The 17,196-nt window shown below is 38.2% G+C and overlaps 1 pseudogene; it reads left to right on the top strand.

The window, feature by feature from the left end:
- Positions 1-15,768: 15,768 nt before the first annotated feature.
- LOC149225219 (chaperonin CPN60-2, mitochondrial pseudogene) lies at positions 15,769-16,936 on the top strand (annotated as a pseudogene).
- Positions 16,937-17,196: the final 260 nt, after the last annotated feature.

The following is a 17,196-nucleotide window of genomic DNA, read 5'->3' as shown; positions in this document are numbered from 1 at the left end:
TACTTCATTTCATTACTGTAAAATACTGAAATATGCTTACAAACAGAAATGGAAATAAACTAGCTAGGGCGATGGTAGCTTATCTCTGAGAAGAGAGTATGGTGGTACATGCCTTTTGAACTCTTATTACAACGAGGCTCGAAGGCCTATTTATTGTTGAGAAACAATGGAAAACCCCTTCACATTCCAAAACCTAACCCTAGAAGATGAAACGCCAAATTGTGGGCCGTTTTCTGGGTAAGTTGGTACATCAACTTCCCGGGGTCGGAATTGGTCATATTATCTCGTTTGACGCGCATGATAGCCCGCTGGAAAGTTCTCTCCGATGACTATGACGGAAAAGACAATTAAAAAAAAACTGGTGGTAGAATTCCCAAACAATGTCATTTAGGGCCTCAAACGGACCGGAAGTTTAGGACCCAAAAAACTACTAAAAATAGTAAACTGTGCTAACAATTTAGGAACTGAAAAGACTGAAAGAAGAGACAGATGTGGGGGTCCAAATGGGATACGTGGGTGGCCAGCAACATCCACCTGGAACATTCCTACCCCTTAGGAAGCAATTGTCCCCATTGCGTTGAGTTCCTCCCTAAGATGAGGAAGCTTTTCTGAGTTGGATCTCTAGTGAGCTGTTCTGAAATCTCTGATGTGTCCAAAAATGGTGGGAAGCATGGTCGATGACGGTCCACATTGATCACTTGGTGCAAGTGAAGGGATGGAGGAATGTTGTGCTTCAAAGAATTGTTGCCCATAGCCTTGGTACTGGTGTAAGGACCATGTCGGAGTGGTTTGAGCTTCTGATGGGTTCTAGTAAGGCGTTCTTTCTGTCGATGCAACCAAACTTTGTTGCCCACCTGAGACTTGTGTGGTACCCATGTGGGTGAGGAGAAGTTGTTCCTATGTTTTGTCATGACTGTATCCCTTTGATGCTGCTGCGTGGAGGAACCCTTCGCAGGGGTCATGGATGTAGCAATGATCTTCCCCTTACTTTGGGAGTGAATCAGACAGAAAATGAATTTCCTAGTCTGGGAGATGAGCTTGCTGCCTTTCTTGGCAGTGATCAAAGAGGTGGCGGTAGGTGGGGCTACCTTTGGTATCTTGTATAATGAATTATCCAAAGAAATAATGACAGTGCGAGGCCTTGACTCATACACAGCATGTCGCCTCCACAAGTATGGCTGACCTAATAGTACATCGCAAACATCCAAAGGTGTAACATCACACAATACCTCATTTGTTAAGGGCTTGATGCTGTAGGGAAGGCGACACTGCTGGCGAACTTTCAGATCTCATCCTTCGTGAAGCCACCCGATATTGTACGACTGTAGGTGTGGTGTAGTCGGTAGGCCCAACCACTTCACGACCTCTGCTAAAATGAGGTTCTTTTGGCTACCATTTTCAACAATGAATTGCAGCGGCGAACCCTTCACCCACATCTGTGAGTGGAAAAGATGTTCCCCCTCCTCTGGATCTTCGGGCTCATTTTTCTGGATCTTGGCGGTGGCAATAGTGGCGCTGGGCTCCGCATCAATGATCTGCTTCCCTTTGCCATTCCCCTTGTCAGGTTCTAGCTCAAGGTCGGAACATGCATTTGATTCCGAAGCCTTCAACTCATCCACCAGCGACTGCTTGGTCCGACACTCACTTGTGTTATGAGTGGGACTCTTGTGGAACTCACACAACCTTCCTGTGTCCTTCTTCGGCTTCGTGGTGTTGTTCTTTTCTTGCGGCTTTGAGGGGTTGTCTTGGGTCACCCCGCCTTGGCTTTATCCTTTGGGCTTCGGATTTGCAGATCCAAAGTCTCGCTTCTTCTCTTTGAACTTTTGCTCCATTTTGACAGTGTATCGGTATGTTGTGCCGAGTGAGGAGATGTTCAAGAAGTCCATCTCTTCTTGGATGTATCTGTGTAGGCAGCCACAGTATTTGAGTACCAGATGCAGCTCAAAATCTTTCATACCCAATTGTGTGCGAAGGGTATGAAAAATGTTTGTGAACTCCGACACATCTTGGTATTGTCCCTGCTGCAGTGTGGTCCATTTGATGTATTTGTCCTCATAGCTTTTGACAGGGTAGTACTTCTCCTTGATGGCATCCCGGAAGTCATTCCAAGTGGGTGTGGCTGAAAACAGTGAGCCTATACTTTCATCCTTCTACTCGCAGTAGGTTTCCCACCAGTCCTTAACATGGGGGGCTGCTTTGAGAAGAGCGAAAACAATCTTTTCCCGACTTGAAAATTCATGAACAGAAAAATACCCATCTAGCAGATTTAACCATTTATCTATGGCATCTGCATCTATTTGACCCTCGAAGATGGGGATTTCAAAATTAACTTGTACCTTAAATGGTGTGGTATTTCTAGAGTAGCTGTTGGAAGCCGATGCGTCGCCTCTGGGTAGCCGCTGAAGGATCTAGGCAAAGTTGTCCATCATCGCATTCCTTTGTCGCTCAAGGGCTTCTTCAAGCAAGATTTTGATAAGATCTTCTGCCCCTCGTTTTTCTTCTCATCCGCCATGGGAGGTCGTCGAGATTTGCGAGGCTGGTCTTGCAAAGGTTTGACCAGTTCAAGCCCTAACTCCCTATATCCCGACCTCGTTGGGGACATGCAAAGAAAAAACAGAGAAAAAGCAGACCGCTCTGATACCACTGATCCGGATTTAAACAGGAACGCAATAAAATACAGAGATAATCATAAAGACAGATATGCAGTGGAAATAATACTTCATTTCATTACTGTAAAATACTGAAATATGCTTACAAACAGAAATGGAAATAAACCAACTAGGGCGATGGTAGCTTATCTCTGAGAAGAGATGTGGTGGCTACATGCCTTTGAACTCTCTATTACAATGAGGCTCGAAGGCCTATTTATTGTTGAGAAACAATGGAAAACCCTTCACATTCCAAAACCTAACCCTAGAAGATGAAACCCAAATTGTGGGCCCCGTTTCTGGGTAAGTTGGTACATCAAATTCCTGGGGTCGCGAATTGGTCATATTATCTCCGTTTGACGTGCATGATAGCCCGTTGGAAAGATCTCTCCGAGGACTACGACAGAAAAGACGATTTTTTGACAAAAAAATTACTGGCGGTAGATTTCCCAAAAAACGTCGTTTAGGGCCTCAAAACGGCTCCGGAAGTTTAGGACCCGAAAAACTACTAAAAATAGTAAACTGTGCTACAATTTAGGAAACTGAAAAGACTGAAAGAGATAGTTTTGGGGGTCCAAATGCGATAGGTGGGTGGCCACCAACATCCACCTGGATCATTCCTCCCCCCTTAGGAAGCAATGGTCCCCATTGCATTGAGTTCCTCCCTGAGATGAGGAAGCTTCTGCTGAGCTAGATCTCTAGTGAGCTATTCTGCAATCTCTGATGTGTCCAGAAATGGTGGGAAGCATGGTCGATGACGGTCCACATTGATCACTTGGTGCAAGCAAAGGGATGGAGGAATGCTGGGCTTCAAAGAATTGTTGCCCATAGCCTTGGTATTGGTGTAAGGACCATGTCGGAGTGGTATCAGCTTCTGATGGGTTCTGTTAAGGTGTTCTTTCTGTCGATACAACCAAACTTTGTTGCCCACATGAGACTTGTGTGGTACCCCTGTGGGTGAGGAGAAGTTGTTCCTATGTTTTGTCATGACTGTATCCCTTTGCTGCTGCTGCGTGGAGGAACCCTTCGCAGGGGTCATGGATGTAGCAACGATCTTCCCCTTACTTTGGGAGTGAATCAGACAGAAAATGAATTTCCTAGTCTGGGAGATGAGCTTGCTGCCTTTCTTGGCAGTGATCAAAGAGGTGGCGATAGGTGGGGCTACCTCCGGTATCCTGTATAATGAATTATCCAAAGAAATAATGACAGCGCGAGGCCTTGACTCATACACAGCATGTTGCATCCACAAGTATGGTTGGCCTAATAGTACATCGCAAACATCTAGAGGTGTAACATCACACAATACCTCGTCTGTGAAGGGCTTGATGCTGTAGGGAAGGCGACACTGTTGGCGAACTTTCAGATCTCGTCCTTCTTGAAGCCACCCGATACTATACGGCTGCAGGTGTGGTGTAGTTGGTAGGCCCAATCGCTTCATGACCTCTGCTGAAATGAGGTTCTTTTGGCTGCCACTGTCGACAATGAATTGCAGCGGCGAATCCTTCACCCACATCTGTGAGTGGAAAAGACGTTCCCCCTCCTCTGGATCTTCGGGCTCATTTTTCTGGATCTTGGTGGTGGCAACAGTGGCGTTGGGCTCTGCATCAATGATCTGCTTCCCTTTGCCATTCCCCTTGTCAGGTTCTAGCTCAGGGTCGGAACATGCATCTGATTTGGAAGCCTTCAACTCGGCCACCAGCGACTGCTTGGTCCGACACTCACTTGTGTTATGAGTGGGACTCTTGTGCAACTCACACCACTTTCCTGTGTCCTTCTTTGGCTTCGTGGTGTTGTTCTTTTCTTGCAGCTTCGAGGGGTTGTCTTGGGTCACCCCACCTTGGCTTTGTCCTTTGGGCTTCGGATCTGCAGATCCAAAGTCTCACTTCTTCTGTTTGAACTTTTGCTCGATTTTGACAGCGTATTAGTATGTTGTGCCGAGTGAGGAGATGTTCAAGAACTCCATCTCTTCCACGATGTATCTGTGTAGATAGCCGTGGTATTTGAGTACTAGATGCAGCTCAGAATCTTTGATACCCAATTGTGTGCGAAGGGTATGAAAAATGTTTGTGAACTCCAGCACATCTTGGTCTCGTCCCTGCTGCAGTGTGGTCCATTTGATGTATTTGTCCTCATAGCTTTTGACAGGGTAATACTGCTCCTTGATGGCATCCCGGAAGTCATTCCAAGTGGGTGTGGCTGAAAACAGTGAGCCTGTACTTTCATCCTTCAGCTCGCAGTAGGTTTCCCACCAATCCTTGACGTGGGGGGCTGCTTTGAGAAGAGCGAAAACAATCTTTTCCCGACTTGAAAATTCATGAACAGAAAAATGCCCATCTAGCAGATTTAACCATTTATCTATGACATCTGCGTCTATTGACCCTCGAAGATGGGGATTTCAAAATTAACTTGTACCTTAAAGGGTGTGGCATTTCCAGAGTAGCTTTTGGAAGCGGATGCGTCGCCTCTGGGTAGCCACTGAAGGATCTGGGCAAAGCTGTCCATCATCGCATTCCTTTGTCGCTTAAGGGCTTCTTCAAGCAAGATTTTGATAAGATCTCCTGCCCCCTTGTTTTTCTTCTCATCCACCATGGGAGGGCGTCGAGATTTGCGAAGCTGGTCTTGCAAAGGTTTGACCAGTTCAAGCCCTAACTCCCGACCTCGTTGGGGACATGCAAAGAAAAAACAGAGAAAAAGCAGACCGCTCTGATACCACTGATCTGGATTTAAACAGGAACGCAATAAAATACAAAGATAATCATAAAGACAGATATGCAACGGAAATAATACTTCATTTCAATACTATAAAATACTGAAATATGCTTACAAACAGAAACGGAAATAAACCAGCTAGGGCGATGGTAGCTTATCTCTGAGAAGAGATGTGGTGGCTACATGCCTTTGAACTCTCTATTACAATGAAGCTCGAAGGCCTATATATTGTTGAGAAACAATGGAAAACCCTTCACATTCCAAAACCTAACCCTAGAAGATGGAATGCCAAATTGTGGGCCCCGTTTTTGGGTAAGTTGGTACATCAACTTCCCGGGGTCGCGAATTGGTCAGATTATCTTCGTTTGATGCGCATGATAGCCCGTTGGAAAGATCTCTCCGAGGACTATGACAGAAAAGTTGATTTTTTGACAAAAAAATCATTGGCGGTAGATTTCCCAAAAAACGTCGTTTAGGGCCTCAAAACGGCTCCGGATGTTTAGGACCCAAAAAACTGCTAAAAATAGTAAACTGTGCTACAATTTAGGAAACTGAAAAGACTGAAAGAGATAGTTGCGGGGTCCAAATGGAATAGGTGGGTGGCCACCAACATCCACCTGGATCAACTAACGAGAAACTTGTTGTCCTTGGTCCACATCCGCCAGCAAGGACACTCCATTCATATGTTTGATGGCAAGCTTGAGGTGAGAAAAGCATCAGACCACTCACTTATCATGACGGGGAGAGAAGAAGGAAGGATTATTAAGCTGCAGGGTACCTCTACTCATGCAGGGTACATTTCCATCAAGTTTATTATGGCATGCTAGATTTGGACACTTGAACTATGACAACCTCCGCTTGTTGAAGAAAAATGGTGTCACTGGTTTGCCTACAATTGCTAGGAAACTTAAGCAATGTGATGCTTGCATTCTAGGAAAGCATAACAAACGGTATTTTCATGATTCACATTCCAGAGCACATAGAAAACTTGAACTCATTCATTCAGATTTATGTGGTCCAATGCCTGTTCCTTCTGCAAATGGAAATAAATATATGATGACATTTATTGATGACTACACCCGAATGTGTTGGGTTTATTTATTGAAGAACAAATCTGATGCTTTTCAAACATTCAAGAACTTTCGTACATGGATTGAAAATGATGCACAATCTCATATTGGCTATATTCACACTGATAATGGAAAAGAATACACTTTAAATGAATTTGAAAACTATCTTCGCCAACATGGGATCAAACATCAAATAACTGTGCCTTATAACCTCCAACAGAACGGAGTAACTGAAAGAATGAATAGGAAAATCTTAAATATGGTGCGCTCCATGATGTTTTTCAAAAATGTAAAAATGATGTTTTGGGCTGATGCAGTTCTATGTGCTGTATATATAAAGAATAGATGTCCATTTAATGCTATTAGAAACAAGGCTCCTTATGAAATGTGGTATGGGCACATTCCCTCGGTAAAGCATCTCAGGGTCTTTGGTTCCACATGTTATGCGTTGATACCAAAGGTACATAGAAACAAACTTTCTGCAAGAAGTCGTAAGTGTATCTTCTTGGGGTATTCAAACACCTCCAAAGCATACTGTCTCTATGATGAATCCAATAAAAAGTTTGTTGTATCTAGAGACATAATCTTTCTTGAATCATCCAAAGCTGACAATGTTGTTGAGCGACAACTTGATCGCTTGGATAGATTCACAAATGCAAAATCATTTCAAGAATTTGATAATCAAATTCCACATCTTGAAGGGGGATTTCTATTCTAGATCAACCTATGGAATCTTCTTCTGAAGCACTCTCTCCCCCGCATGAAACTCCAACAATGGATGATACTTTGAGTGATGTGATTGATAGAATTGGGAGACTCAATCTTGATTCAGTCCCAACTCAATCAACGGAGCAGCCTCGACCATCTTAGAAAGGTCCCCCAAAGTGGTTGGAGAAGACACTTGAAAGTGTTCATCCTGATGAGGTTGGAAAGACAGGAACTAGAAATTCAACCCAGAAAAATGGAGGTGATGTAGATGATTCACCTGTTGATATGGATGTTTCTTATGATTGTGAATTGAATCTGTCTACAGATTTTGAACCAACTTCCTTCAAAGAAGTTGCTTCTCATGATGAATGGAAAGAAGCAATGCAAAAGGAGTATGATGCCTTGATAAAGAATGGCACTTGGAAGATGGTTGATCCTCCATTGGGAACCAAACCAATTGGCTGCAAGTGGGTCTACATGAACAAGTATAAAGATGATGGCTCACTTAACAAGCACAAAGCCAGGTTTGTGTCAAAAGGTTTTGCACAAAAGGAAGGGGTCGATTATGAGGAGACTTTTTCCCCACAACAAAATGGGCTACCATCCAGACACTCTTTGCCCTAGCAGCTCAGAACGGTTGGAAAGTCCATAAAATGGATGTAAAAACTTCTTTCTTGAATGGAGATCTAAAAGAGAATGTTTTTATGTCCCAACTTGAAGGATTTGCTATAAAAGGACATGAACATAAAGTATGAAAACTTGTGAAATCCTTGTATGGCCCAAACAAGCACCACGAGCCTGGTATGAGAAACTAACTGAGCATCTTCTGAAACTCAATTTCAAACATTACGATCTTGATGATGCAACTTTGTTTGTCAAGAAGGTTGGCAAAATAATTGTATATCTTGTGGTATATGTAGATGATCTTTTGATGACAGGGAACAATGAGAGCTACATTGCATCCATAAAGAGGGAATTGAGGAAAGGTTTTGAAATGACTAATTTGGACTATGTTCATTACTATCTTGGTATTGAAGTAACTCAACATCCGAAGTCCATATTCCTTTCTCAAAAGAAGTACACTGGAGATTTGTTAAACAGGTTTGGCATGACTGAATGCAATCCTCTAACTACTCCAATGGAACAAAACCTAAAGCTCACATCCATTGAAGGAAAAGAATTTGAGGATGCAACAAAGTATAGACAACTTGTAGGAAGTCTCAACTACCGAACTACTACTAGACCAGACATTTCATTTGCTGTTGGAATCCTCTCCAGGTTTATGCAAAAGCATTGTGTACTTGAAGGGAACTCAAGACTTTGGAATCAAATATATATAGGTGGGAAATTTCAACTTGATTGGATACTCTGATTTAGATTTCGATGGAGATAAAGAATCTGGCGTATCTACTTCGGGTTATGCTATGAGTCTTGGATCATGAGCTGTCTCTTGGAGATCATGCGAACAATCAGTTCCAACAGATTCCACAACAGAGGCAGAATATGTGGCAGCAGTTGAGGCAACAAAAGGAATTGTGTGGCTCAGGAAAATTCTGGAATATTTGCAGGTAAAACAAGTACAATCGACTCCACTCTTGATTGACAATACCTCAACAATAAAGTTGGCCAAGAACCCAAAGTTCCATGATTGAACAAAGCACATCAATACAAAATATCATCTCATTCGACATCATGTTGAGGCCAAAATAATCCATCTTCGCCATTGTTACATGAATGAGTAGATTGCAGACATCTTCACCAAAGCGCTTCGAAGAGAAAATCTTGAAAGATTCAGAATGATGCTTGGAGTCACCAACATCCCTTTAGATTAAGGGGGAGAATGTTGACACCTAATCATAGGGATTGGGTGAACAATTGTAATTAGTGTAAATAAATAATAGAGAAAATGAAGAGTCATCGGGAGATGAACTAAACAGTCACTCCCTCTTGTATATAATAATGAACAACTTGAATGAATAATACGATTACATTTGAGGAGTTACCCCCTGGTATAACAAGTACAATCATCATTTTGTTCCCTGATTTTCAATTTTTTTATTTTGATTGTTGCTTGCTTTAATTAATTTTTTTTTAATAATTAATGCAATCCATTCTTTTTACAACAATTTACCTTAGATAGAATGTCTCTCTTTGTAGTGTCTATAAAATTAAATTATGCATTGTATTAAGAGATTATGTAATATTAAAAGGAAAATACGTTGTGTATTTGTATTTATTTTTAATTTATAGAAAGAACTATATAAAATTGGAATTGTTTAGAGAGGCCACAATTTCGCTTGGACAATGAATTTTTTTTTGTCGAAATTCAATAAAAAGAATCTTAAAAAATCCAAGATTATTAAATGATGTAAAAATCATGGATAATCTTATGATAAGCATGAGGTGGATGTCAGAAGAAAAATGAAAATCTCTATGGTTATTAAGTGATGTAAAAATCCATGGATAATATAGAATAGTTGAAAATGTCTTTGAAAGCGTTTAGAGAGGATTTGGGACATTAAATTTAGAGAGGATTTGGGACATTAAATTTAGGGGCTTTGAGGAGTTGATGGGCATGCAATTTGATGATTTTAAAGATATTATAGTGAAAGATGTAAATTTTCTAATTAAATGGACATGATTTGAAGTGATATGTAGACATTAATATTGAGTTTTCTTGTGTAGAAAAAGAAATAAATTGAAGATTAAATATATTAAGGGGGGTGTTGATAATAATAATAGTTTTAGATTTGTAGTATTGTGATCGTTGTTATTTTTGTAGTTTTATTCTTTTTATCGTAAAGAGTTGAATAAATTATATATATAGTTTTATTCTTTTTATCGTAAAGAGTTGAATAAATTATATATATATATATATATATATATATATATATATATATATATATATATATATACACACGAGATGAGATTGAATCATATATATGAGGTTGAATCATTTATCTTTTATGTATTTTATTTGTTTGTAAATTTTTTATATATTTGATTGTTTGATATATATATGAAAATTATAATTTTTCATATATGAGGTTGAATCACTTATCTTTTATGTATTTTATTTGTTTGTAAATTTTTTATATATTTGATTGTTTGTTATATATATGAAAATTATAATTTTTCATTATGAGGAGATTTCATTTTAAGAGATTTGGGAGATGAAATTTTCTTAATATGTTTATGTCAAAAGCATGAGGCAAATCACAAAAGAAAAGGGAACTTTATATAGTGTTTGAGTGATGTTAGGTCTATATGAGAATATTATCAACTTAAAAGATGGTCTTATCTAATCTTAGGATAGGGATAGTATATTGGACTTAGGGAATTTAGGAAGAGAAATTTGAAAATAATTTAAATGGTATGTAACATGGTGATTAGTAAATGTTGTGATGATTTATGAAACATGTATATTATGTAACTTAATAGACTTAATCTATGAAGGAAGTTTTAATGATGATATTCAGTTTTGTATATAAGAATTTTTTTGAATTTAAGTTGTATTGTAACGTTAAAAATAAGAAAAAGAAGATATATATATATATAAATTTTATATATATATAAATTAAACAAAGAGGTTTAGTTTATATATAAATTAAATTTTATATATATCTATATATATAAGAGTATATATATAAGATTTTTAATGTTAATTGTGTTTATTTTAGGAGGTTGGGAAGAATGATTGGGACTTTCTCCACCTAGGTTAAACTTCCACAAGTGACATGATAATCTTTGATGTAATAGCTTCACGCTTATAATATATTTCTCATATAGAATATACAAATATTCAAAATAAAATAAAATAAAACTTCATAATTTTTAATAAAATATAAAATAACATTATGTCATAATTTATATATATATAATAATAATATTTCTAAAAAATTATATTGTATTAAGGATTATTTTGAAAAAAATATATTACACAATGTCATTTATAAAATTAAAAAATAATAAATAAAAACCATATATTTTTTCCTAGATGGGGGTGAGAATCTCGGAGCACGTGCCCACCGAGTCCCATGATCGTTAGCAGTTGGTGTGCCGGGGAAGCATTGGCCTCCTGATCCTTTCATTTGAACCGGTGTAATGAAAGGTGTAATTTCAATTGTAAATGCGATCGTGTGAACCTTGGTCTTGTCTTGATGAATGTGGCTGGTGAAAGTTTAACGAGCAGGATGGCTCAGGAAGATGACATTTGCATTTGTGTTTCATTCTTGTGTTGGGCTCTGGGTCAGTATTTTGCAAGCAAATACAAGAGTTGGGGGGTGGGATTTTAGCGTCGGGTGGTGGTATATGATCTTCCCCTGCGAATCTTGGTTGTGTGAATTCATTATGGTTTTGCTCCAAAGGCACCCTCGGGTTTTATTGCGCTTGCATAGTGCGACTACGGGTAATTGGGGGAAATTGGCATTTTTGCCTTTGATGGATTTTGGAAGGTGTGAGTAGTTGGTCCGTTGGAGGCATCTGGAGGAAAAAATATACAACATATGAGCTCTGGAGGTGGTGTTGTTGGGGGTGGTGGTCATTGTGCGAGGGATTCTTCATTTCTAGTGCTTGGTCTGAAAACTGGCGCACTTCGTGTTTTCATGGGTGTTTCTCTGTGTGTGGTGGAGATAAAGGAGCCAACCTTCTAGAGTATTCGACATCGACATTTTGGTGTGGGCTACGCAAGGCTTCTTGGGGAGCGTCGGCCTGGGGTGAGCTTCTCCCGACTTCTCCTTCTCAAGTAGCTCGTGTTTTCTTTGGGGTGCTTAATTGGTGGTGTGGTGGTAACCAAGTTGTATCGTGTGGTCGTCTGTGGAGAATTCTGGGTGAAGGGAGATCTGGTCTTTAGGTGTGGAGGTCTAGGCAAGTTTCAATGGGTCAAACTTTGAAGACTATTGGGGGATTTGGCTCTCTTGGACTATTCAATATGTGACCTTCCTCGTGTCGTGGGCGCTCCTCGCCAAACCAGGCTCTGCGGGTTGTGAGGACTAGGCGAGGTTGGCTCCTTCAGAATATTTAGCAAAGGTGGCATTTGGGACACGTCGAGGTGGCAAGACTACTGGCCGCTCTCGACTATCGAGTATTGGAACGTGTGGCGGTCGTGGTGGTGGAAGAAAGTAGGCTTCCTGTGGAGGTTAGAGGTCTCAACAACCTCAATGAAGTGGTGGTGTGCGGCGAGGTGGAACGGCCAGTTGGGGATCTGGTCGGCATGTAGCTCCCAACCCACAGGTAATTCAAGATTGTTGTTTGGAGAATTTCCGAGAACTAATTCAACATTTGCTAGATTGGGTGGAGTCGGCTTAATGGGTTCAAAGGGAGGAGCATGCTGAGTTGGTGGCCACCTTGGACATGATTCTCTACTTTTAGTGCTAGGTCAAAGAGCGAGTGGTGTTGTTCTAGCAATGCCAAAACCACCTTGCAGAAAAAGTGGAAAAGATGGAGACTTGGCTGGCGCACTTCGAAGGGCACATCTATTGCAACTTCCTCCCTCCGCCTCCTCTTGGAACTACCCCAGATAACCTATATTACATTACATCAAATGACTAGTATGCTATCAGGTGATTTTGATGTGTTTTCTAACTTTTGGTGTCTTTGGCCATTTCATTTATGGATGTTGTCCTTAGCCTCTTTTTTGTATTTTTTTCACCTCCTACAAACATTGATCAACAAACTCAGTCGACGTGAGACCACCTGTTTTTTTCTCTACTAAATATACATATTTTTTACCATATAAATAAAATATCGACTTACAAAACACCATGTATTTTTAAATATTAATTTTAAATTATAAAAACATGAAAACATTATTAATAATTGTAATAGTTATAACAATGTAATATATTGTATAACATAAATACAACATGCTACTATATGATCTTTAAAAATCAATAAAGAGGATTATCACACATTGTGACATGCAAGAAAGAATAAAAGAAGTTCATGTCACAATCTAACATTTTTTAAAATATGCAATAATAATTTAATAAGTTCATGTCACCGTCTAACATTTTTTAAAATATGCAGTAATAATTTAATAGATTCACAATATATGTTTATGATTATATCTTAATTTAATTTATTGTTTTACATCAATATACTTTTATTTTTAAAAAAATAATTAACTCTTACATTATTATAATATATTTTTGTTGTATTTATGTATGTCCATTTAAGAAGTGTATATTCACAAGATATATGATATTGTGTTATGAATGTTATATATTTCATAGTATTATTAGTCTTTGTCGCAAGTAAGGAAGGGACTATAGTAATCAAAATGGTGGCTTTTAATATTTTTTTAAGCTGATTACTATGACAAATAACCAGTTACTATCACGAATAACCAAATTTTTTTAACACGAATTAGTTTGATCATCTTATTTGGCCTCTTTCCGAGGCGGGGGGCTAAAAACATAGGTTATATTCATCTTTTCGCTTTGCATTTAGAAATTTCGCTTCATAGAGTAAACTAATGCAAGCATTAGTTGAAAACATTAAATGTTATACCGAATGAATAATCACTTATTACCTACGCTAAGCTGCTATGGCAATCAAAACATAGGACACTGTAAAACATAGGACACCGTAAGGCAAAAGACTTGGCCTAATCCCTAATATTCATGACGAAGTGTGAAGATGAGTTACTCTAGAAACCAGCCAACGTTAAACATGTAACCATAATGACAAATACCATAATGTCAAAACAAACCCAGGCTGATGGATGAATGCGGGCAAGCAACACTTTTATGGTAATTGAAATATATGAATACATAATAAATATAGACACTAATGAGTGACCAAGTGTATCTATTTACTTTGACCAGTCAGGATCATTTCATGTTCAGGAAACTTAGGGTGTGTATTCCTTGAAGCGAAAGTATATTTTTGTTAACAAGTAGACACATGTATGTCTTGCATATGGCATATGTGCCAATATTGATAATTGCATGGCTTGATGTGTTGTCGTTGTGGTTTGAATCTTAGTCTCCCAAGGGAAAGGCTCACTTCAGAATTGGCTCGCTGATAAAACCTTCACCTTTGCTTCCTGGTTAGCCTTCATTTGGTTGGTCGAATGAATCTTCTTTGTGAGCAGCATTTCATCATGGTGAACAACATTCCAACATTCAATGAACATGATGAGATGTTCAGAATCATTGTGCATCCTCCTCAGCTTTGTTTGAAACATCCTCCTCAGTGCATTTGCATCACCATATGTTTGAAGTATCCTCCTCAGTGCGTCTGCATCACCATATACAGATAAACTTACTATTATTTTTTTGATACCTTAAAAACTTACTATTATTTTTTTAAGGTTATTTTTTAATATCTTAGAAACTTACAATTATTTTTTTAATACCTTAGAATCATACTATTGTTTTTATTTTGTACTTTACATTTTTTTAATACCTTAGAATCTTACTATTGTTTTTATTTTGTACTTTACAATCATTTAACATGAAACTTTTTCACTTTAACTTCATAAAAACTTCATAATATGTGACAGGTTCAACCAGATATCTAAAACACATGAATGAATAGAACATAATCGCTACTCTAAAAGCAAAGATTTTTATTAAAAGAGTGACCAAAGCAGTAAGCCAAATTATGGGGTGATGTTTATTTTCACAAAATTCATATACTCGGCTTGCAACTCAGAATCCATCTCATTAAAAATAAACCAATGACAAACCAAACAAGTCAAAATATGTGTGGTGGTTAATGTTGTGTAATTGAGTCCTCTCATATTTACAATATGTCATGAGACTGAACCGACTTGCTAGCTTTATTATTTACAAGTTAAATTTACATATTAAACATATATATTCTAAGAACAGATGATAATTTAAAATACATATTAATATAGAATATAATTTAAAATAAATAATAATATCACATTCGTAAAATAAAAACAAAATGAACAAGTAGAGGCAGGTTGGTTTTTAGAATTCTTATATATATATATCAATTTACTTTTGCTATAATCAAATAAATTTTATCCTATCAATTTAAGAATACCACACATACATCATCAGTTTTTTAAAAATACTATAACCTTCCAATTTCTTTATTTTTAAAATAATAATAGTACCGATAAATGATTTCATCATATTATTCACAAATTTAGATACATATTCAAAAAATTCTTGAGAATATCTTTTATATAATAAAAAACCCAAAACTACTATAACCTTTCAATTTCTTTATTTTCGAAATAATAATAAATAATCTTTTATATAATAAAAAAAGCACAAAACAAACGTCCACATGGGGTAGCTCAAGCGGCAAGGGCCGTGGAAATGAAGTCTCACCGAACCGGAAGTCTTGGGTTCAAATCTTGGGCTACCCCTCCCCCGTAGAGGGGTACATAATGGACATGTAAATCAAAGAGTCCCACCCCAGCTTACAAACAAAAAAAAGCACAAAACAAACATTAAAAACTCAAAACTAAACCCACTGCAAAGACCGTAGCATTGGAAACCTCTGATCTATCATATCTTTTGTCCTCTGTCCCCCCATTCTTTTGATGCCCAGTGATACACCTTGAAAAAGTGTTGGAGGCAGCGCTAGTCCAACACCATCTCAGCAAATGGTAAAAGGGGAAATTGTACAGGTAGGCACCATCTCAGCAAATGGTAAAAGGGGAAATTGTACAGGTAGGCACCATCTCAGCAAATTGTAAAAGGGAAATTGTGAACTGATTGCCAAAGCAATGGAAAAAGTTGGAAAGAAGGAGTCATAACTGTTGCAGATGGCAAGACATTGTACAATGAATTGGAGGTTGTTGAAAGAATAAAGCTAGACAAAAGCTATATATCTCCATATTTTATCACAAGTGATAAGGCCCAAAAATCTGAATTAGAGAATTCTCTAATTCTGATACATGAAAAGAAAATTTCAAATTTGAATGCAGTTGTCCCAACTGGCCTTGAATAAGCAAAGCGCTCTTCTGATTTTTTCTTAGGATGTAGAGTGATCCACTAGCAACCCTAATTCTAAATAAAATTCGTGCAAAGCTCCAGGCTTTGGAGAAAACAGAAAAGCCAACTTGGAGGATCTTGTTGTACTTATTAGTGATCAAATGATTACAAAAGAACTTGGCATGAAGCTTGAAAAGGTTGAAGTTTCTATGTTTGGTTGAGCAAAGAAGGTAACTGTATACAAATAAGGTAACTGTATCGAAGGATGACATTATTATTCTGGTTAGATGTGTCGAAGGATGACACTATTATTATTGTTAGATCTAAGAATTTTGTGATCCATATTGTAGAGAGTCTTTAAGACTTTTGTGATCCATAATGTAGAGAGCAGTCTTTTGCTATTATTCTTGATTGAGGTGGTGATAAGAAGGTTATAGAAGAAAGATGTGAGCAGATTCAGGCTACCATTGAAGCCATCACAATAGACTATGATAAGGAAAAGTATCAGGAGAGGTTGGCAAAGCTTTCAGGAGGAGTTGCAGTTCTGAAGATTGGTGGAGCTAGTGAGGCAGAAGTAGGGGAGAAGAAGGACAGAGTTACAGATGCCTTGAATGCCACTAAGGTAGCAATAGAGCAGGGTATTGTGCCAGGAGGTGGCGTTGCTCTTCTTTATGTGACAAAGGAGCTAGAAAAACATCAGACTACTAACTTCGACCAAAATATTGGAGTGCAAATTATTCATAATGCATTGAAGATGCCTGCATATACGATTGCTACAAATGTCGGTGTCAAAGGTGCAGTGGTTGTTGGGAAATTACTGGAGCAAGATAATCTTGACCTTGGCTACGATGTTGCCAAAGACTTTCTTCTTTCTTCTTGAAATTATTATACCATTTATTCAAAGACCATATCATGCACATTAGAACGAGCTATCTGAGTTTTGGTGAAGAGCATTCTTGAAATCCCGTGTTTATTATTATACCATTTATTCAAAGACCATATCGTGCACATTAGAACAAGCTATCTGAGTTTTGGTGAAGAGCATGATAGAGGCATAGGTAAAAGAAAATATACAAGAAATTTAATAAAGTAGCCAAGCCAATCAGCAACCTCTTGACAGTTCAATCCTTTCAAGGAATG

This window comes from Pinus tabuliformis, chromosome J (genome assembly GCF_031772625.1).
Source record: "Pinus tabuliformis cultivar Carrire ecotype Pingquan chromosome J, CPIR1, whole genome shotgun sequence".
NCBI classification, from domain to species: domain Eukaryota; kingdom Viridiplantae; phylum Streptophyta; class Pinopsida; order Pinales; family Pinaceae; genus Pinus; species Pinus tabuliformis.
The sequence above is the reverse complement of the archived record's forward strand: the minus strand, read 5'-3'. Positions and strand labels throughout refer to the sequence as shown.